This window comes from Lepidothrix coronata, unplaced genomic scaffold (assembly GCF_001604755.1).
Source record: "Lepidothrix coronata isolate B3197 unplaced genomic scaffold, Lepidothrix_coronata-1.0 Scaffold76, whole genome shotgun sequence".
Taxonomy (NCBI): Eukaryota; Metazoa; Chordata; class Aves; order Passeriformes; family Pipridae; genus Lepidothrix; species Lepidothrix coronata.
The window spans coordinates 4,154,865-4,178,107 of record NW_016690256.1 but is presented as its reverse complement, the minus strand read 5'-3'; the positions used below and the strand labels follow the sequence as shown (position 1 = coordinate 4,178,107).

The following is a 23,243-nucleotide window of genomic DNA, read 5'->3' as shown; positions in this document are numbered from 1 at the left end:
ACCTTGTTGAACCTCATACAATTGGCCTCAGCCCATCAATCCAGCCTGTCCAGATTCCTCTGTAGAGCCCTCCTACCCTCCTCCAGATCAACATCCTGCCCAACTTGGTGTCATCTACAAACTGACTAAGGGTTCACTCCATCCCCTCAACCAGATCATCGATAAAGATGTTAAACACAACTCGCCCCAACACTGAGCCCTGGAAATGCCATTTGTGACTGGCCAGCAGCTGGATGAAACTCCATCCACCACTACTCTCCGGGCCTGGTGATCCAGAAAATTTTTTACCCACAGTGCACCTGTCCAAGCCATGAGCAGCCAGTTTCTCCAGGAGAATGCTTTGTCAAAGGCTTTACTAAAGTATAAACATGTGATGAAATAGATGTAAAGGCTTCCATTGCTGCTGGTTATGCAGTTCTTGTTTCTAATAATGTTTAAAAAGACCCATTATTCCATAAACATGAGTTTACAATGTGGACAACCTGACTGTGTAAAAGAGAAAATAACTTTCATTATCAAGACAATAAATCAATCACAAAGACCTATAGAATTACTTTCTTCTGTCCTTGATTTAGATCCTTTATACATAAAAGGGTAGGTCATCTCCCTGACATTCGTCTTTTAGTCTATTAGATTGGAAACATTCACAAATTTATAGAAAACACCGGGTGTTTTGAGGTTTGTGACAGACATTTCCACGTAGGGAAATGGGACTGCAAGTGTGAAACATTGGCCAGTTTTGAAATCATTGCAACTTGCAGCCTAGAAGTGAGTCACTAGGAGACAAAAAACTTCAAATCCCTTTTTACTAATCACTTAAGCTAATCACGCCCTTTCCTCTCTTGGACATAAATGAAAAAATTAATTTTCCAGAATGTTTTTAACAACATCTCCATCTAAGTATTTTTGCATATGTGGGCAAAACATGCAAAACAATTAAAGCAACAACAAAGAAAAGTCCAGAGGAATGTGAGCTGTTTTAAATGACCAAATGTCACAGCGGTTCCTTCTTGAAACTTATCACTTTGCTAGAGAAACAGACCCTTGCTATATTTTTTTTCATCCTCCTGGGGAACTAACTCTACAGCAGGAATACAAACCTGTTTCATTCTAGAGTGATCCATATAAGAAAAAGTTTACAGAAATAACTTTTGCTCTACTGATTAGAATCACAGAATGGTTTAGGCTGGAAAGGACTTCTAAGGTTGTAGAGTCCAACTATTAACCCAGGGCCACCAAACCATGTCCCCAAAGTGCCACATCCACATACCTTTTGAATTCTTCCACGAATGGATATTCCACCACTTTCCTGGGCAGCCTGTTCCAATGCCTGAAACAGGATTAACAGGATATTGAGTTAAGGGAAGAAAACAGCAGGAATCACTGCTTGCACGGTGCCAGAAGAAAGATGCTTCAACCCTAATCTGAATTGCTGACAACTCCCAGAAAGTTCAGGTGTAGCTGGTCAGCACCAGGTTCCAAAGTTGAAGTCTACAGAGAAGTTACTGGTAGTATGCCAGGAACTTGCTCTCCTCTCCCTTGCTTTCTGGCCGCTAAATTGCTTTAAAGGAGAAACCAAAAATACAACAAATACTTCCTGATAAATATTTTTCCACATACATCATTTCTGTACTTGTCATAGGGCTGTTATGAGAGTGAAATGTTCTACCAGCCACCCTCTCTGCTAAGATGCCCAGCACATAATGACTGTTTGAGAGCTTGGGATTTGAATGTCAGTACATCCAAAGGAGAGGAAACCCATAGAACTTCATAGCTCTAACTGGGATGTGGAAAAGCTTCCTGGTTTAAAAAAGTAATAATAATAAAAAAGCCTATGAAAACGGGTAATTCCACATTTATGCCTGGTGTTATGTGATCCTTCCTCCCTTTGAGGTACAGAGGATACCTTGTTCCACCTTCAGAAAACATCCGGTTCAGTGGAAGGAGGATGTTTGTTCTCTTCTTCTGAAGGAGTTTGAAGCAGAGCCCAGTCTGAGGGCCCCGATGAAAGGCTTCGTGATGCCACCACTCCCTTGAGGAGATTGTGAAGGAACATAATTTGCTGTGAGATACAAATGAAACTGTTCACTTGAACAGGCTTTTCCCTTTCGTGCGTAATGCAATCCTCCTTTTAAGCTGGTGGATTCCTGTCACCCAGTTTTGCTGAGGCACACACTGACTTGTTGAGCATATCCACTTACAATGTCAAAAATATTGAGTGCCCTGACTAGCATGGCTGGGTTATTTGTAAATACAAATCACCAGAATTTGCAAATTTGTTGGGCAAATTTTTGGTCTTAACAACATGTTTCTCAGCTGACAATCTGGGTGGATATTTTTAAGGCTGATGTCATTCTTTGGATTTTTATGATGACTGCAGAAGGTTTAAGAGGAGTTTACGTCTGTCTGTAAGATGTGGCTTACTTTTATCCTGGAAAAGAGATTGGAGAACTTGCAAAAGTCCCACAAAAACTGAACAAAAGATGAGTCTTAATAGGACAAAGCATTTTATCCACTGTTTAAGCTAGAATTTTATTTTATTTCTGTTATTGCTACCCATTAACTCCAACTTCTGACACATATCCCAAAGAAAACCATATCTATTCCAGATTCCATGCCTTATATTGTTTTTGCTCAAAATGATGAAAAATTCTCTGCTGCCACAAAGAAGAAAGCTGATTTCCAGATTCTTAAAAGTTAAACCACAATCAAACAAATTGCCAAACAAATAGATTGTGATGCCTCTAAAAATACCCAAGTGAAACCATCTCTGTCTCAGATGCCTGGTTCCTATACTGTTAAAACACTGTATCGCTGTGAGAAGATCAGTGGTACTGTGTGTGTGAAATTTGCCCACAACTGCAATCTTATCTTCTTTATTTAATAATTGGCCAACTGAGACCATGCTTGGTTGCTCTTAACATCAGTGATTCTGCTGAAGGGACTAAATAAACAGTTAAATGCTCAAAAGTGCTCATCCATAGCAAAACATCCCAATAGTCAGAATTACTTCAGCTTTACCGTAGCAAAAATGGAGTCAGAGACTTGTCCTGTATCATTCTCATCCTGTTAATGACAAGTTCACTGAAGACAGCAGCTTCTGCCTCCAAATGCAGAATGGATTTAAAACAGAAATCTAAACTTCATGGTGTTTTTCAGACTATGTGTTTGGCTTGTAGTGGTGAGCCTCATGTCTGTACTCCACTCTGGTGACACCCTGTCTGAAGTACCATGTCCAGCCCTGGAGTCCTCAGTAGAGAAAGACATGACCATGTTGGAGTGGGACCAGAGAAGGGCCACAAAAGTTATCAGAGGGCTGGAGCACCTCTCCTGTAAGGAGAGGCTGAGAGAAGGGGTTGTTCTGCCTTCAAAGAGACTTTATTGCAGCCTTCCAGTAAAAGGGGGCTTAGGAGAAAGATGGAGAGAGACGTGACAAGGGCATGTAGTGCAGGACCAGAAGAAATGGCTTTAAACTGAGAGAGGGAGGGTTTAGATTAGATATTTGGAAAAAATTCTTTACTGGGAGAGTGATGAGGCACTGGCATAGATTGCTGCAGAGAGCCGGTAGATTCCCTATCCCTGGAAACATTCAAGGTCAGGTTGGATGGGGCTGTGAGCAATGTGCCTAGTGGATGATGTCCCTGCTCATGGCAGGGGAGTTGGAACTCAATGGTCTTTTAAGATCCCTTCCCACCCAAACCATTCTATGATTCTATGATTGTACAACCTGTTCAGCAGATGCCAAACCCACTCCTTAGAAAAAAGTCAAACTGTTGCCATGCTCCACCAGTACAGCCTGCTCCTGTAAAGCCACTTTGGAGTGATCTTGTATCTACCACAAAGCTAGAAAGGCTTAAGAGCATTTTTATCAGTCAAACTCTTGTTTGTTAAGTAGTAAATTCAGTGGATCAGATTGTTTCAGTTCCAGCTCCAGTGGGTACAGCTGCTATTTGATCTTGGCATTTTATTTTCAAGCCTTGTTTTATCCAAGTGGTGACATTTTTTTGTTTATTTGCAAAGAGTCCTTGTGAACACATCCACTGCTCCATTTGTGGGTAATTTCATGGTGTTCAAATACCTTAGTTTTTAATCCTTCTCTCACTGCAGCATGGGAAACTACAGAAAGCTGGTTCCACTTCTGACATACTGAGCAGGCACAGTCCACATCTGGGTTTGACTTCTTTTGATGACATTCAAGAAATTCCATTGCTAAAGGACTTCTGCAAGGAAATGGAGAGAAAAAAGTCAACATTTCATAATGCCTTGGTTTGGATGTCTTGGACCAGGGGAGCTCGTCAGAAATACTGTCTTTATTATACACGACATACTCGGATTCTTTGAGCTCCACTGATTTTTGGACCTACAGGGGTGACACAGGTGCGTCTCCTCTAAAAAGCTCAAGCCCAAGAGCAACTACAGCCAGTTTGGCCTCTAGCATAAATTAAAGCAAACTCAGAGAGACATCAGCTCTGCTGCTCATTACTAGAGCAATACAACTTTACAAATGAATTTCAAATTTGCCTTTAAAAGAGTATTTATGAAGAGCATAATCTCATTCAAGTGGTATAAGAACATGTTGATAATAGCCTCTATACATTCTGTAGGATGAAAACAACTGATTAGATATCTTATACAAACATGCTCTTAGCTTTGTTGTTTATCCATTGCAGAGCTAAAAAAATACTGTGCAAAAATTCACTTTAAATATTTCATTAACCTTCTTGACTCTGACCCACATGAGGACACATGCCAAGAAACTAACAATGTATTTACATAGCAAGCACATGTCTATCCCGGTAATTTCTGAGCAGAGAATAAATAAATGTGGATTTTCCAGCTGTACCAGCTGAGGAAATTACAGACCCTCCTCAGTAAAACACTTAGCATCTTGTTAATTTTAATAGCTCCCAGGAAAAGCTTTAAGCAAAATAAATGACCCTTTCCCTTAATGAGAAGTTAGGGGCAGCAAATGAGCAAATTTGCATATGGGAAATACTTACTATTCACTAGCGCTAAATGTTTCCTGTTCAAATTGGCAACAGAGAAGAATCTAATTCTCTGTAATGTTTTATTGAGGAGCTAGAAAGTTAATGGGGGAGGGAAGATACTACTCATGTCTACCTCAGTCAGCATTGATAATTCTGCTGAAGCGCTCCAAATTTCCATAATAAATGCATTCCTATTTGCTTGCCTGAATCCACATCTAAATAAGACAGGTCTGAGGAGGGTTCAGGATTGTTGCGCGTAGATTCTAATAATACAAACAAGTTTGCAGGGTCTTTTAAAACGTACATAATAACCATAAGGTCAAAGAATAATTTTGCCAAGATTTGATTTCAAAAGAGTCTATGATTTTTATTACTGACCATTTACACTGGGACAACTGAAAAAGACTCAGTTTTACAGATGAGGAGCACAGTTTTTCCAAAAACAGACTTTCTGAGATATTTTGTGGAGGCCACTCAAATATTAGAGACTTTAGTACACTCAGATTATCCATATCTTTGGAAAATCTTAGCCACAAGGGAAGTGGCTCCTCAATAATGTTATAAGCTGTATGAGATAACCGGCCTGGCTTTAGTTTTCTGGCTAGCTCATAATGCAGCACCTTCCGAAAAAAAGCAGTGAAAATGAAGTTTGCTTGAAGCATTGCACAAGACTGTAGCACTAGGGAAGCAGAAAAATCTTATATTCCTCTCACTGTGAGACAAAATCTAACCGATAATGCCCAGATGTCCTCTTTTAGCGAGGAGAAGCTTCTCTAAGAGAAGCTACCTCACCATTTTGGCAGCCATCCACAGTGTGTATTTTGTGTCCAAAGTTAGAGGAAAAAAGGCTGTAGAGGCAAATGATTTTGCAGGAAGATTGACACATGAAAAAAAAGAGGTCAGAGTATTTTTAACAGGAGCAAATATTTTGCACATTTTACCTTCAAAGGGCTGACTGAGGCTTTTGTTTAGTTTCTTTTGTACTTTGGCTACATCCCAGTGTATGATTTGCAGAACATGATCTGCCTTTCCTGTACCTATGGGTTTTTGGGTAGCTCAGGATTAGCATCTGTTGAAAAACATATTTTGGAGATCTCAAGGCAACATATTCAACTGCACTCACCAAAATCTTATGTTAACAAGATCAGTAGCAGTGTGTGAGTTATATGACCCAGGGAATAGCTCATCTTGGGCACCTCATCAGTCATTAGCAGTGACTGGAAAAGCGATAGGGTTCCAACAGTGACTGAAGGTAGATATCAAATGTAAAAGCAGCCAGAATTAAGTGGTTTAGGCTGGGGGGCTACCCCAACATAGCTTGGCCACTGTCCCCTTTGTCCCTGGGTCTTAGGGATGGGAATTAGCCCAGCTCTAAACACCATCAAAGCGAAATTAAGGAGGGATGAAAAAACAGAGAAGGCAAAGAAAAGGAGAAGCCAAAGGACTACAGGGAACAATGACTGAAAAGAAGGAAAAAGATGACAACAAAAGGTTAAAAACTTAAGAGTGGAGAGGCACAAAGAGGAAAGGACTCCCAACAGTAGCAACACTCTGGTAAGCTGCTGGAACACCACTGCTATTCTGTACAAGGTCAAAAAGACAAACGAAGAGAAACCTCACAACTGGGGGGATCAGTCAAGCTCAGTCCTCCTGTTACCACGACTGGCTTGGCCAAGGCCAGAGGGACGTAGGTGAGACGGTCCCTCAGTGTTGCTGGCGTCTTAGTTGGGACAAAAGTAAATAAAAATGTGAGAGGAAAAGTGCAGCCTCAAGAAGAGATTCTGTGGGAGAAGAAAGAGGGAATGCAGCCTGACAAGCCTTACCCAAATGTGTGCTAGCCCTCATCTTGCAACAAGGCATAATTATGCTTATGAGCTGCTCTGTGAACTTATTTCTGTCATAGAACCATAGAATCATAGAATGGTTTGAGTTGGAAAGGACCTTTGAATAACCTCTAGTCCAAGCTCCCTGCCATGGACAGGGATGTCTTCTACTAGACCAGGTTGCTCAAAACCCTGTCCAACCTTGAACACTTCAAGAGATGGAGTAGCCACAACTTCTCTGGGCAACCTGTTCCAGTGCCTCACCACCCTTGCTGTAAAAAAATTCCTTGCCTGAGACTTTTCCATTTTTTGTCTACAGTAATCAGTGGGATTAGATCAGAATATAAATTGGAAGACTGGATACCAGGTTAACTAAAATCAGTGAACAAGAAAACAGGAAGAGAAGAAGAAATATCACTCTCAGGACAGAACATGTTGGCTAATGATTCTCCTGGATATAGGAAGTGAAAGCACAGAGCTACACGGATGATGACTGGGTTCTCTTTGCATGGTATTCAAGAAAGCTTGCTGCTGTGACCAGTACAGTTCTGGTAGTGCTGAGGAGTCAGGGATCCTGGCCACAGGGCTGTCCATGCTGTATACACCAGCAGGTCTTAGCTCTAAAGCCCACAATTAACAAGGAATAAGAAGACAGGAAACAGATGGGGAAACTTTAAAAGAAAATGATAGGTTAAGGAGGGAACATTTATCTGTCTTGTCTCTGACATTTAGAAGACATCTATCACCTTGTTTTCTAAATCCCAAACAAATTTACAGAATTACAGGGTTCAGAGGAACAACGTATTTCTCTCTGCTCCTCTGGAATGACAGTGGTAGGTCAACTGAGTCTTAGAAAGGTGATGGATAGAGGCATCTCCTTCCTTTTCCAGAAACTGGAGCCTAGGACAGGCAGCTGGATGGAGGAAGATCAGTTTGTGGCACAAATTTAAGTGAAAGAACACAAATTTTTTGCCAGGTACTAGTTGTTTTAGAGACTCCTTCCGTTGATTTTTAAGTATAGGAGTTGCTTCATCTAACATAGAATTCATAATTCTCTTGGGAAATCCTATCCAGATCCCTCAAGCAATGCCTTGTCCTAAGGGTGAGGGGATGATACCTCTCTATCATACTGACATTCCCACTAGAATATAGTTTTCCTAATAAGTTAAAAGCCCTGTTTTGCCCCCCCCATACTTGGATTACATATCTTGTTCACTGCGAGTTACAGACTTTATGAATGCATTCCAAATTCTGTTTGATTTAATCAATTCAATTTTCTCTTTCCTAATGGATTGGCCTTTCCCTCTGCGAGCCAGGAACACTTCAGCTGCAGCAAGAGCAGGGAGGGCTCATTGGTGTTGTTAGCTAAACCAGAACAGGAGTCACAGCAAACCTTCCACCATTCTGCTGTTCATGGTGTTTGTTCCCCATTCTTTACCAACAGCTCCTCCTCTCAAGGTCCACTTGAACTGAGTGAACTTTGAAGCCCTGTCACTTCATATAGCCACCTTGCTGTCCCTGTAAATATAGGTTCCTTAAAAATTCTGTGTCACTCGCTGCCTCCAATTTCTGCAGTGACAAACTGGAACCTCCAACTGAGACTGATGGAAAATTTATCTCATCACAAAGCCCCCTCTTACCTCTTTTTGTCATGTCCAGTATCTCCCAGAGACCTGATCTCCAAAGGTCATGGCAGAACTGCTTTTAACAGGCTCCAGAGAATAGCAGAAGTTTGTCTCAGATTTGTCCCCACATCTTGACTTTCCTCCCCCACGTTCAGCCAGAATTTAATAAATTTGGCTCTTTTCCAAAAACAAAGAAAAGAATATCACCTTTATTTCCATGTCTTGCTTTCTACATCAGTAAAGGAAGGGTAATAAAACACATTTGTGCAGCTCTGAGGGGTGTTGTGAGGGATAAATTAGTCTGTAACATATTCTGTAATTGCTCAAAATGCTATAATAGAAAGTGTGAGCAGCATGTGAAAAGGGGATCATCTTCAGAGCCCAAACAATGCTGAGCTGAAGCTTTACAGAAAGAACCATATTTAAGAACAGCAGCACTGTGTACTGAGCTCACTTTTAATGCTGATGAAAACACTGTATTGAGAAAAGCAGGGAAAAGCCACCTGTGCCATCCACATTGGCCTAAAGCTCTTCCTTTTCTCAAGAGGAAAATAAGTAATTGTGGAAGTGCAAGCAGTACCTAGCTGACATGACTTTTGAGATGCAAGCAGGTTTCAGGAAACCTGTTGTGCTGCTGTTACACAGCACAAACTGTGTGCTGGGTCTATGACCAGATGTGAAAGAGTCTGTGGGACTATGCAAAGGACATTAAAAGAGGCACTATCAACAGCCCAGATCTTAAAACATCATGACTCAGATTTCATTACCATAAGATTTGCTTAAAAATCGCATAATTTCCTTTAGATAGCAATTGCGGAGAGGGATTACCCTTCCTTCTAACTTCTGAGCCCTGAATTCAGCAGTCCTTTCTTTGCAAACCTGAACACTAGAAACCTTCCAAACAAATAAACAAAAGTTGAATTTCTCCCATAACCACTCAATTCCAGAAGGTGGGCTTTAATGTAAAATGCAAAGAATTATAAATGTCAACAACAGAGCTATCAGCTTGGGAAAGTATCCTCTGTTCTTGGCAAAGGCTTCCTGCAGGTGGCAAGTTTGAGTTCTGGTCTGTCTTTCTCGCAAGGCACAGAAAGGGGCAGGTTGAGGAAGGGCACCTGTCACAATATGAACCCTCAGGTGCAGCAAGGACTATTACAAAGGTATAAAGCCTACGTCAATCTCCTGATTTGCTGAGCAAGTGACTTCAGAAATGGGTATGGCTTCTCTCTGTCCTCACATTTTTGAGTCATTAGTCAGCATGTCTGTGGCTCATTTATTTTCCTGCTACATGAACAGCAATATTTACAGCACCCAGAAATAGACTGAGGCGGCAAGACATCCCAGCAGTCTGAAAGCCAAAGAGCTTAGCTAGCTCCATAATTACAGTTTAAAATACCTGCAGTCACATCTGGAGAGCAAAGCAGGATAGGTATTCTCTTCCCCCTTCCTCCTCCTTTCCATGTGAAAGGTATGGCGCTATGATGGACTGTCCAAGGGCTAAGGTCATGTTTGCTTTGATCTGATAACAAATTGTATAATAATAGCTGCTTGGCATTCAAGGAAAAACCTGCTTGTTTTAACTTGTGGTTTATCATCAGAAGTGGAAACAAAGATTACTTCTTTTCAGGGACATGCAAAAGGAAGGACAATTTGCAGGAGACAAATTCCAGACAACTGGCCCACCCTGAAGCAACAACAGAATAAACTCCAGATTTTGATATAGCTTCCAGCCACCTCTTGGATAGGAAATTTTGATGGTTGTGAGGTGGTATGGGCTTGAATTCCAACAAGACACAAGTATCTATTCTTAATTCTGCTACAGGTTTACTTTGCAACTTCTTGTTAGTTTCTAGAGAGGAACTGAAGAGTTCTATCTTACTTAAAATAAATTCCAGCGCGTATCACCTTTGGCAAGCTTCTGTATGGAGATAATAATGTTTACTCCTTAGCTTTACAAGGTTATTTGGGCCGTTATTACAACTGTAGTACTTTGACCAAGTAGATGCTGCGTTGTCATAATTTTCTCTCCTGCACTCTGTTATGCCTAAAGCAGGATTTTGAGATTTATAGGTCTCTCAGTCATCCTTCTTTCCCAGGTGTCAAAGACACCAAAAAATCATGCTTGTCTGTGACAAAAGCTTGTGAGTGAATATTAAATACAGTTGGGGTTTTGACACCTTTTTGGAGCTTTTTATTACATCACTAAAAGAAAAGGTAATGTGGCTACAGGCCATAGATCAAGGATGCATAATTTATCACCTGCTCTGTGGATACCAATGGCACTCACAGAATCATCTTCTTGGAAAAGCTGTACCTCTGACACCACTGAGTTTATTTCAGAATCAATATTATCAACGAGCTATTATTTCCTCCTTCAGAGGCAGATTTTTACTGCACATAAATATGCCTCAAATTTTGTCAACTTCAGAACTGTAGCTCATATTTTATTGCTTGGAATAAAATGCTATTTTCAGCATTACTATCTTAACTAAGTCAAGGTGTACATTTACCTTGTGACTACAAACTCTCTCTGATGCCAGTACACAACTCCTATACAGTCCCTTGGATCTAGGCAGAAATTCTGATATATAAAACACTCCTTCAGTTAAAAGGTCACTTAAGAATTCTGGGTTTTAAATGCTTCAATTCTTTCTTGCTATGTGAAACCCCCTAAAGCTTCAAATGTAGATCTCTCCCTTTCTTCCTGAGTAGAAGTCCTGTTGCTTTTCTTAGTCATTTTGAAAGGCTGGATTCTCACAATTTTATTTAAGAATGGAGGCAAAAGCAATGGAGTATTCTGTTTCGCATTTGTGAAATACATTAATGAGCGGTTCAGCCACAGGGAACTGGGAAGCGAGGAGGGCTGGAAGATAAATCACAGTGATAAATTCAGTAACTGTGTTTCTCTTTTAAAATAGGCTTGCTATAGTTTCAAAGGACATTATTTATAGAGCACCACATGACATACGAGTTTAACAGGCAAGACAAACAGAAAGTTTCAGTCCTAAAGCATGGTTCAATATTCTGTCACTGGACTGCCAAAGACCTCTGGTTTTCATATCCCTAAACTCCCACTCTTGCCTGTATATTCCCACCTCTCATCGCCTTTACTCTCCCGACTTTGGAGCCACATCACAAACTGGAACAGGAAACCCCGATGCAAGTGAAAAAGTAACTCTGCAAAAAAGGTGTTGATAAAACACCAGCGGTATTTTTTGGTCAGATTAGTTCCCCGGTCAGATTCATCACCCAGCAGCACAAACACTGCATGAACAAGGGCAGTGCATGAGGCAGAGGTAGCCGCAGTGGCAGGAGAAGAGGAGTGTCACATTGTCTGCTTAAGCAATGCCACAAGCTGATTATTAAACTGGTCTTCTGGTGCCTTCACCACAAGGGTCTGAGGACATGCTTCACTTTGGACATGGTGAGTCATTCCCTTCGCTAAATGGCACTATTCACAGCAAAGAAAGCCTAAGGTTTCCCCCGTTCTTGTGATCTTTGTGGGAGCCTGGAGTCATGTTACCCATGTGAGAATCTCATCATCCCTCTGGAAAGATCAGTTTAATCTGAATCTCTCCTGACTGTGGAGGAAAAAGGCATGAAAGTCAGATCCTAACAGCTAAAAACGTTGGAAGCTAAGAGAAGAATCTTACACTCATAACAGCAAAAATGTAATGACTCCAGTGCCCTTTCTAATGCAAATGTATGGCCTTCGTTAACTTTTTTGTTCGATGTTCATTAAGGGAAAAGCATCTTTCAATACATCCTACTTTAAAAAGCGTGTCCCAAGAAAAGAGCAGAAGAGTGTAGGTCAAGATTAGGGCCACGAGAAGACTAAGGGGCAAACAATTTTGGGTGGAAGGTAAGGGGGGAGAGGGAAGGAAGAGAAAGGCATAGGAAGCAAGGACAAGAGGGAAGAACTGTCAGGAAGGATACAGAAGACCTTAGAGTATGTTTAGTCCATACAATGAACAAACTAGCTGGGTTGCAGTACACACTGTAGGTGTTCTCACTCAGCAATCCCTCTCATTACTGCACCTACCTGCTGTAGTGTGCTCTGTAGGTGTAGCCTGAATTGTATTGGCATTGTAAAGACCTCTGGAAAGGTGTAGGAGGTGAGGGGAGACCAAAGGCAGGCACTGGGCAGAAGATAATATCTTGCTGAGCAGGTGAGATAGATGGTTCTTCTGTCTGGTTTCAGCTAGATTATGGAGAACATGAGAGTTTGAGAGACTCATTAGAATTTTTTTTCCAGTATTTTGTCATGCATGGGCATGATATTCACAAGTTCTGACCAATGGAACTGTTTAATTAAACAGGGAGTTGCTTCAGCATGATGCTGTGCAAACTTCATTTTCAATCATCAAAGCTTCTTCTGTTCTGTGCTACAGCAAATGTCCTTGCAGCTTCTTAGGGCTCAGAGAAGTGTCGGCATAGTTCTAAGGCAGAGCATGTGACTCCTGAGACTTGTGTCCTGCATGGGATCAAAGTTCTGTCAAAAGCCCTGTACACATGGGAAATCCTCTTCATAATTAGCATTTATGTAACGACTTCTTTACTGGCCAAACACATGTTTACATTCCTCCAGTCTGTTTTTTTAAGAGACAGTGCTGGCCAGATGTTTTTGCAGGAGCTCTAGAATTATGTCTTTGTTTTCAACACTGCTCCCTCTACTCATACGAAGTCTCTAAGGGGACAAATGCTCCCACATATCCCTTTGTGTACCAAAGAACCTGGATGCATTCTGCTTTTGCTGACAGTATGTATCAGGGACAAGTGACAGAGGGCCTGTGGGGTGACTGAGCCATCCTACCTCCTCCCACCAAAGGGATATGGTGTCAGTGTAGAAAAGAGATCTGAGGATCTTTGTGGAAGGAAGCCCACCAATTGTGTCTCACCTAAAGAGGTCACAGCTCTGTGGAGTGTCCTGCAAAGTGAATAACTGGCCCTGACTTGAGGAAAGGCTAGATTTCTGCATCACCCTTTAATCTTTGGGGCCCTTCTTGTCTTTGTGCTTCCTGTCTTGGTGTTTATTGTCTGTAAAATGCGCGGGCTATAATAATCATCACGCTCTGTGACTGTAGGATACATCTTATAGACAGTCTGATGTGTATAATCATCAAATTCCCCAAAGATGGAAGTTGGTAAAAGAGTAAGGTGTGCTCCACTTGACTTTTGAGTAACTCCTCTTCTCGTTGCAAGTTCCCCTTCAGACTGGCTCACAGCCCTGTGACTATCTAGTTTACTTAATTTTGGCTATAATCACAACCTCACTCAGGACTACTACAATATCATGAAGGGTCAGAAGCCCAAATTTGCGAATTATTGCCTAAGGGTGCTCCTGTTATACTGGTTTCTAAAGGAAGGTTTTTTAACAGGCAAAGCATCTGTGCAAGGAAAAGTCAGTCCTATGAAATGATGAGCTGTACTTTCTAGGAAACAAAATGACCTGGATTAGAGAAACACTAAGAGTTGTAGTCTGTGAGGCAATTTAGAAAAGTTCTTCTGGTAACTCTTTTTTCTAAAGCTATGAAATGTCATACCTGGGAATGAGGCAATCTTCCGTTTTTGAAAAAAAAAATAATTCTGAGGACTGCAAAGGCCACTAAATGTAAATTTGGTAGCTGTCTGCACATAGCCCTCTAGCACAGGAGCCAGTGTTACTCCCCAACTGAGCTGGGCTGTTTACAGAGAAGTGAATGGTGAGAGCAGCTGCCACATGAACTAATTTAATGCATATCCTCTTCACCTTACTGGCAGGAATTTGAACTGCAATTTAAAACAGTAAAACTTTGCAGGGAGGGTAGCAATGCCCCTCCTCAAGGAATTTCTCCGGATTCAGTCCTCACTAGCTCAAGAAGAATCCATTTTATCTTTTAGTAACAGGACTGGTTTGAAGCCTACACCTAGTTTCATCACAGGTTTTCTTATTGGACTTTTTGTAGGTTTTTCATGACTCCTGAGGGTATCTTTTCTCAAGGATGTGCATTTGAGAATGACAGAATTCTGCCTTTAAATTTCTACAAGAAAGTGTCTGCTTAGGAAGACAGTGCAGTTCCATCACATACAGGCAGGAACTACATCTAGGCTAGATTTTGTAAGCACTAATAAGATGTTTACTCAGTTGATGTTTGTTTATCTTTAATAACCAATTTACCCCATGTTAATATTATACCTTTAACCTCATCAAAACCCATCTTATGCAACTGGGTACATAGAAATTAAGAAGTGGTGGGTTTTAACATCTTGACAATTGAAAATGTGCACTCCAGTTGAAACACCTTGAAATTTCATTTGCCATAGAAGGCTGGATTCCCAAATCAACAAAACTGTTTGTAGGGGATGATGTTACTCTGTGTCACTAAGAATGCCAGGATTTGGCCAAAAGACCTTGCTGATTTCAATATGTAAGTAGTTTTCCTCAAAATTTTCGTGTCACTGATAATCACTTTCTCTAGATTTTGTTTATTTCAGTAACATACAACTTTAAAACTGTGCTCTTCTGTTCCGTTAAAATATGTGGGCTAATCTCTTGTAAACCACCATATTTGATCTAGTTGAACATGTTTTGGTAACATTTCGAGTTAGCCCAGTTAGTTCATGTGCCAACTATTACATTTTTTTCATTCCCCACAAAATCAGGACAAACTGTACGTCTCCTGCTGTGTCCGAAGCCGATTTGGCTAACTTTCAGCTATGTTAATTAAAGAATACAGCAATCCTATTTTTGTCTGATTTTAAAACACTACAGATATACTGCTGGCAATTTTACTTGTTTTGACGCAAAATTACTTACTTGCAAAAGAAGTTCAGTAGTTTGTCTTCCGCTATTCATTTTTACATCCATGCACAGACCCATGCTCAGACATATGCCACACGGCTAAGAAATGTCAAAGATTTACCAAATCCACTTTCAGGATAAGGCTTAAGAATATAGATTTTGATAAACTTTACTAAAGAAAATGTCATAGAATGGAGGAGAAGGTAAAAGAAAGAGAATAGCAATACCAAGGTTAAAGACCTTTACTGAACAAAACTTGCTGCAATACCAAAAAGCCCTGTTTTGAAAAGAATGTTTCTAATGCTTCTGGACATTTAGGTTAACTATTTAAAAAATATTTACTAATACTTACTAATATAAACTAATAAAATTTATTAGCATTAAGCATTCCAGCCAACAGGCTTTAAAATATTGTGAACCTAAAAAGACCAATGATTGATATGATGTCCCAAGAGTAAAAGGGTTTTGTTAATTTGTAAATAAAAGCATTAAGATCAGATAGGTAGTAAATTTGCATACCAACTCCCTATTCCTCACCTACATAATTTATTTCTATTCTGACTTGGTATTGCTGGCCATACTCATAGCTTTCAGGGACAAAACCTATTCTCTTTGAAGTCAGTGGGCATTTTGCCACAGATTCAATAAGAACAGAACTTGGCATCTGAAAGCATACTGCGTTTGATGAAATATGGACCTGCAGAGTATTTGATCTGTGGTTTTACCTGCCTACACTACTGTTTTCTTTACAACTACCCTTAGTAAAATGTTCTTTTTGGCATCTGGTCTTTCAGGTCAACAAGATGTTGCACAAACTCCTTATCTTCTCCTCCCTCCTCCAACTGTGTTATCTAATCTGAATAAGTTCAGTGCATCTGATATCAATTTTTGTCCTTTATCGTTTGCTGGTTTTTTGGTTGTAAGGGTTAAAAAACACCGGTGCACAGAATGTTCACCAGTATTGCTACAAAAGAGTTGCTTTTGTAGTTCTTCCTAGGTTTCAGCTGTTGCAATGCATAAATTCTTTAGCAATAAACAGGCTCTCTTGGAGAATGTTACAAGTGAATATCAAGACACGCAGGGTTAGTGTTTGACTTGAGAATATCCCAGTGCAATTTCAGAGACTATAATACTTTCTTTTGGATCATTATTCCTTCTTTATTGCTCCGGTAGCAAGTACTGCCAACATGTCTGGCTTTCCAGTGAAAAGGGACGCTGTATAAAAAAGCAGGGGAGGGCTTAACTGATTAGTGAAAGCACACAGAAGTGGTCCAAAGAGAACTGGATAGGTGGATCCATCAGAAAACACGGATCCTCTACCACTTTTTGCTCCGGCATGCAGAAAAAAAGTGACCGGTAAAAATGTTGGTTATTTTGTGATCCATGGAAAGTGAATTTGTTGGCCTGCAGCCAGTAGCCAGTGGAAATATTCACATCACACAACTTCCAACACAGTGGGTGACTTATGATCTGAAGTCACAGAAGTTTGTTGCCAGAGTCACTTGTAGCTTTAAACCCATATGGATTTACCAGGAGGCTACCAAGGGAATTTTAGCATTCTTGTAGCCCCTCTCCCACTCCACTACTGTAGTCCTGACAATTGCCTTGTTCCCAGCATATCACCTCATCCCCTATCTGGCACCTCAAGCCCATCTGCAAGCAGTGGGGAGTCACAGAGAAGGCACGACATGAGGCGGAACTGTGAGTGTGCATTCTCCTGCATTTGGCCCTCCACCGTGGGATCTCCCCAAGGCCCTTGAGCTGGTGAGAGGTGGGTGCTGACATTTAGTAGTGAAGGCAGCACTGCGTCCCTGCCATTCACATCTGGCCTGCAGCTGTCTCTGGCCTTGGCGGAGGAAACAAGCAGAACATACAATCCAATCACTTCTAGACGAGGGGGTGTGGCTGAAGTATGTTATCAAGACAAGCCTGCACCACTGCTACTCAGGAAGTATTGCTTTTTGAGCTCCAAGAAATAAAGCTAGGAAGGATGACAGAGGAGGTGAGAACATTCATTCCAGTATTACCTGTAGTTCTTTGCTTCTCAGATCCTGAAAAGCAAGGCAATTTTAAATTCCAGTTAATTTCTTTTTCTATGCATTTGCTCCATTTTGCTGAATGGAAAGCATTTTATTTTATGTGCTTGAGTTTACTGGAATGAATTAGGATAAATCCTCTATGGATTTTAAGATTCCAAATATCTTATACACCATCAGAATGTTGGGAAGCATTTAGTTAATGCTCTTTTCAGTGCAGCAGTTTGACTTAATCAGTATGGAGTCTGCCCACGTGTAAATGCAGTCACTGACCCCTGAAACACAGAGCCAAACACCGATAGCCTGACTCACTTCAGTAGGCAAGATTCAGATCTCACATAAAGACCAGGGAGTGGGACCTACCTATACAAAGCTTGAAAGTAACTCACTGGCATAAATGGATTTATTTGTTTGAGGAGGGAACCAGGATTTACTTTTGGTGCACAGACCCAGTTATGAGAATACTTTTCACACATAGGTTTTCTTCTGGGTGAGAAGCCCCATTCAAGTCAGCATTGGCAGGACCCAGCTATTTACTCTCTATAGTTGGCATTGCCAGCATCAACATTTTTGTTTCAGCTCCACATCAAAATTCATGTGGGTGTAAAGCTTTCCCAGACACAGAGCATGAGCACATGAGCCTCAACATTAATGAGGGAATTGATTAAGCTCTGCTGCACGTATGTGTGTGCAAGAGTGTGAGCATAAGTAACAATTACAGCTCGGCAGCAGGCTGAAGTGGCTGCTCCATTGTCACCCTCAATGTTTGTTTGCTTGCAACTTTCCTTAAAAATATTCCTTTGGGATTGAAGTGTGTTCTGCTTGCCTTTGATTCAAAGGTGACTGAAGAAAATTATAGGAGCGGCCTCCGAGTTACAGGATCCCAAAAGGAATGCAGTTCCTCCTGCACTCACCCTGCTGGCATGGTGCTTGTGAACTGGCAGGGAAGTGAAATGAATGACAGTGCCGTCTCAGAAGTGCCCAAAGAAGGATTCTTATCAAATGCTGTCTCCTGCTAAGTCTCACAAGCCAGCCTGCAATGATGGGGAGAAGTATTTGGCAGCAAGGCCCTAGTTTTCAACATCAAACTAGGGGGAAGGAATGAGTACAAGTGATACTAGCTGGGACAGGGCCACTTTTTTTTCCTGTATGATAGACAGTCTCCAGAAATTTTAGGGAAGTGTATGGGTGCACTTATCATGCTGGTAAAGCTGTGTTGTAAGGTTTGATTTTCCTTGTGCAGTATCTGAAGCAGGTTGCTGTGAGAGTGCCCACTGCCAAGAAAAAAAACACGGTATGAAAGAGCAGCAGGAGTGCATTAGGAATTCTCGCTGATGGGCAATGCATGGAAGACACAGAGGACAGCAGGCCTCTTGCTCTTCAGAGGTGTCAGTGTGTGACAGTTCCACTGGGATGTGTGAACAAAATGTAAGGGAGCTTGTTTCCTTCCTCTCTCACACTGGAAGACATTTGTTGCATGCATTTGTCAGTCAGGTAAAAATCCGCCTTATAGTGTTAATGACACCATCAATTTTGCAAGGTGCAAGTCTTGTGTCAGGCCAAGGAAAAGGTGTTATAACACACAAATGAATTCAGAAGCATCATATTTGTTTTCCATACCCACTTTGATACTCTCATATGGCATGGGAGCTCCTACCCAGATATTCTGCTCCTAAGTGAAGGCAGTAAAATTAGTTCTAATTGTTCCCCTCCTGTGAAATGGTACTGATTCATTTTTCTCCCTTCCTACATGCTTTTCTCAAGTCAAAATTACGTTAGCTCTCGGGCAGCTGCTTTCTTCCTTGACAAAGTCAACTTCCTTTGGGGGAACAGAACAGCAAGGAGCATTAACTACTAGATAACTGGAGCTGCATGAGAAGGTGACACAAGCTGCAGAGCTCAGAATAGTGCATATGAGGAAGGATGTTGGATACTGGCACTACAAAAGAGGAAGTGTGAAAGGAACAAAAGAAACATGAAAGCTGTCACTATTTCCAGAAAGAGGGAAGAGAATTAGGAAAGAGATCTCTGATTCACCATGGACTTCGGGAAGTTGGCTTTATCTGCAAGAACAAGACTTGGACTAGATGTGAGGACAGTGAGAAGCTTGAAGAAAAGTGGGTGATATAAGAGGACTGCAGAGCAATAGCTGGATGTTCCTGTTTCAGCAGGAAAATTCTGGATAGGCTCAAGGTGGATATTTGGATGGAAGAGAGACGATGGATACAAGACGAGCAAAAGGAAAACCTGTGAACAAGCGCATCTGGAATAGCGAAGAGGGGTATCAATTAAAACGTATCCTAACTCCATTGTGGTTTTTTATTATTTTGCAATATTACAGCAGGCCTCAATAATCATTTTGCCTCCTTTTCTTCCACGCATGCAATCTGGCCACTTTGAGTACCTCTGCTGACACATGCCTGGGCTGCTTCATTTCACTGTGCCACTAACAACTGCTACTTTAACTGCAACTTTTCTACGTCCCAGTTTCTTTCTGTTTATCTTCTTAGAGGTGATACTGGAAAAAAATTCATTATTGTCCATAAAATTATTTTATGAAGTTGCTATGGTGACGCAAATTATGTTGACTTCTTACTGTATTCGCAGAAAAGAAAGATTGGGTAAATTATTACGCTGGACTTAAATGGGCAGATTTCTACTAGGCTGGGCAAATTTAGGCTACTCAAAAGTTCATCACTAGCCCTAGATTGCAGCATATGGTCAGTGAGTGGGCCGGTTCTAGCCATGCAGCTGCTCTGGAGTTCTACATTGTCAGAGGTGCACGAAAAAATGGACCATACAGTGGCCGTGGACATGGGCAGATGTCATAGAGAGCTACATATGGGAAGATGGTGTTTCCTGCTGTCTTGTTCTATATCTTATATCTCTAACTCAGATGCTAACTTCTTGGGGCTGACATCAAATTCACCTTTCCTGAAAAGTTAGGGAAAATACTATAGCACTTAAGAGTAAATGAAACTACGGTGATGCTTGAAATGGGTCATGTGAAACATCTGGATTGTAACAGGTTTCCAAATCATTTATACAACACTGATAGACTGTTTCCCAACCTTATGGACGTGGCTTCTCTGCCTTTGCTTTCCCTTCCCATTGCTTTCTTGCCCCATCACTCTTACTATTCCCTTGAGCAGTTCCACTGTTCCAGCCCTATTTCAAACTTGTTCCGTCTCTGCAACTTCTCTTCCCCAGCCCTGTTCACTTCCCAGATTATGGTTGCTGGGGTTTTTTTGTTGTTGTTTCTGTTAGGACATATGCCCTCATCCTTGGTAATGAGCCTGTGACAGTTTATTAGCATGTGCTCAGCTTTGTGTCTCACTGACTTTGTGCCTCAGAAGGGCTGATTTCTAATAGGCCTGAAATTCAGCCCAAACACCTGTTTTAAATCTGAAGCCAGTTCTGATTAATAGTGCCCCAACCCACATCTCTCCTAATTGCATGCAATAGTATGAAGTGTGGAGGAAGGGCATGGATGCTAGCAGCACTGGGAACACCAGAGCACCCAGGCAGATCACAGGCATTACAGTGTGGCAGGCACTTCACCGAGTAGAAATGACAGTATTGCAAGAAAATTATATACATAATAAATTACAGAGGTCATGATGAGGCAGTGTTTTCAGTACTGCACAATACACATGGGAAGAAACAGCCCTGTCAGCTTGTTTGTCCTTCCAGGATAGCTGGATGCCAGTGAAATACTGACAATTTTGGGGAGCTTGTGAACACAAGATTCAGCATTTTCACAAAAGTTGGATCCAGATTATGGAAGAACTTTTCACAGGATAAAGGAATGTTGTTTAAGTTTGCTGCTTCACTAAATATAGGACTCCTATCTGCATTAGTTTCTCTTCAGATATATACTCCCTTCTTTCATTCTCGAGCACACCCAGGCACACAAACAAAAACAAATGAGTTATAAACTAATCAAACTTGTTTTCTTCAGGTTGGAAAGGAAAAGAGATAATATTTTGATTTCAATTTCCAAATCTTTGGGAGGTGCTCAGATATTATCTATCATAGAGCTTAAAGCTCCTCACTGGAATGGTATCTAGTGGCTCCCAAGCAATTAAAAAGCAACAATTACCAAAATATATTTTCCCATCACTTCTATCTCCCATTTCTGCTTATGAACAAACATAACAAGCAGAATTTTTAAGTGTGGAGTAAAACTGTGAGGTTTCTGTGCACATGAAGGGCTGTAAAAAAAGGCAAAATTTATTTTTGGTTTTGGACCTCTAAGACCGAGGTCACTTTTTGTTCCCTTAGGAATGAAATATTTTGTCCAAATCTGGTCTCAGTAACTCCTAGAGTCACAAGCTTCCTCTGTTTGGATAGTTTCACTGTTCCTGAAGAAAAAAATGGGCATCGTCAGAGAAGAACTGATGAAGCCTAATTTACTTAGGCCTATTCCATGGAATTTCTCCAAACAGGAACTTGGGATGTTGAAATCCAGCTCCTAGCTGAAGTTAGCATAAAAAATACCAGCAGTGTCAAAATTGTTTATATCTCTGATTTACCATATAATCTAGAAATAATATAAAAAGATGATCACAGCAATGTGTGTTGCTGTATCAGCAGCCTATAGCAGCCTCTCTGTTCTCATAGTGGGCAGCTCTATGCTAAAGCTGTCTTATGTCAGAGTCCGCTGCTGTATATGACAGTGATTTATTTCCCCAGCATGGATACTTGGGACTCCAAAAGCCGTTTAGACGGAGCCAAGAAATACAAATACAAAAGTATTTTCAAAGAGCTTGGCATTATGAAGGAAGCAAGTTCTACATGTGCAAGCCCTCTTTACACACACACACACAAATGGCATTATATGGGTTCAGTTTTCGCCAGATGTCCTTCCTCTGACACCAATTTTCCTTACGCATTATAAACAGATAATCCTACTTATATGTCCAGTCAAGCAGACAGAGCCGAGTATCATTTGTATACTTCTGTTCTTTAAGTTGCCTAATAAATATTTCATTGGCTTCATGGATGAGGGACAATTACAAGACAACTCCTCAGGAAGCACTTCTGGGAGAGGAAGAACTTTTGTCTGCTGGAATCCTGTGGTTTTGCTGTATTATTTGCTGCAGTGTGTTCGGGATGGGGGAGAAGAGCCCTGTTGTAAGGAGTAATGGAAGTTGCAGATCGGAGGGAGGCTGGAACAGCGCTTTGGCAATGCACAGTAGGAGGTGAGGACTCCAAGTAGCTGCTCCTCACTGTCCACCACTGGGATACAGGTAACCATGTTTACAGATGTAGGTATCAGGTTTGGAGAATGCACCTGAAGGAACAGTTAGCTGACTTTTATGAACAGAAACCAAGTAACTTCGTACAAAATTCCTGGCTGCCAAGGACACAGCCACTGACTAAGTCCAAGCGCCCTGAGAAGTATTAGCAGGATAGCAGAACAGTGGGAGGCTAATTATGAAAGACCTGAGAACCACCAGTGTTTTTATGCTGGCCGTGATGTACATTCAAGACATTTCTGGTGAGCTTTCAAATAAAAAGAACTCCGAATAGAAGCCCGATCACAGCAACCAGACAGCTCCGGACCCCTCGCTGCCTGCGAACAGATTTTTTTTTTTTTCCCCCTTTACGCTTTCCCTTGCCTCAGGTGACACCGAAAGGAGTTTCCACAAAAACCTTTCAGGCTGAGAAATACAAAATTACTTCCTTCAGGGACGGACCCCTCCCACACATACACACACTCGCTCGACGAAAACTTTACCCTGCGCTGAATCCAAATAGGGGCCCAACGACCCTCCCCAGGGGAGCGTGCCCCAGGGAAGGGGATGCCAGAGGGAGGTGATGCCACTGGGAGGGATGCCAGACGGAGGGATCCCGCCCTGGGAGGGGATCCCGAGCCCCTCAGCGCTGGGGGGGCGGTGCGTGTCACGGGGCGGGGCGCCGGGCGGTCACGTGAGGCGGGAGAGGCCCGGCAAGGCCCGAGGAGGAGCTCGGTCGCCGCCATTTTC

The 23,243-nt window shown here is 41.6% G+C and overlaps 1 long non-coding RNA gene across 1 annotated transcript; it reads right to left on the bottom strand.

Moving 5' to 3' along the window:
- Positions 1-4,056: 4,056 nt before the first annotated feature.
- Positions 4,057-23,154, bottom strand: LOC108499620. The gene is made up of 2 exons (XR_001875605.1): positions 22,997-23,154; positions 4,057-4,220 (listed from the first exon to the last, which is right to left on the bottom strand). It is a non-coding gene; the product is annotated as an uncharacterized LOC108499620 (long non-coding RNA).
- Between the last annotated feature and the right edge of the window lie 89 nt (positions 23,155-23,243).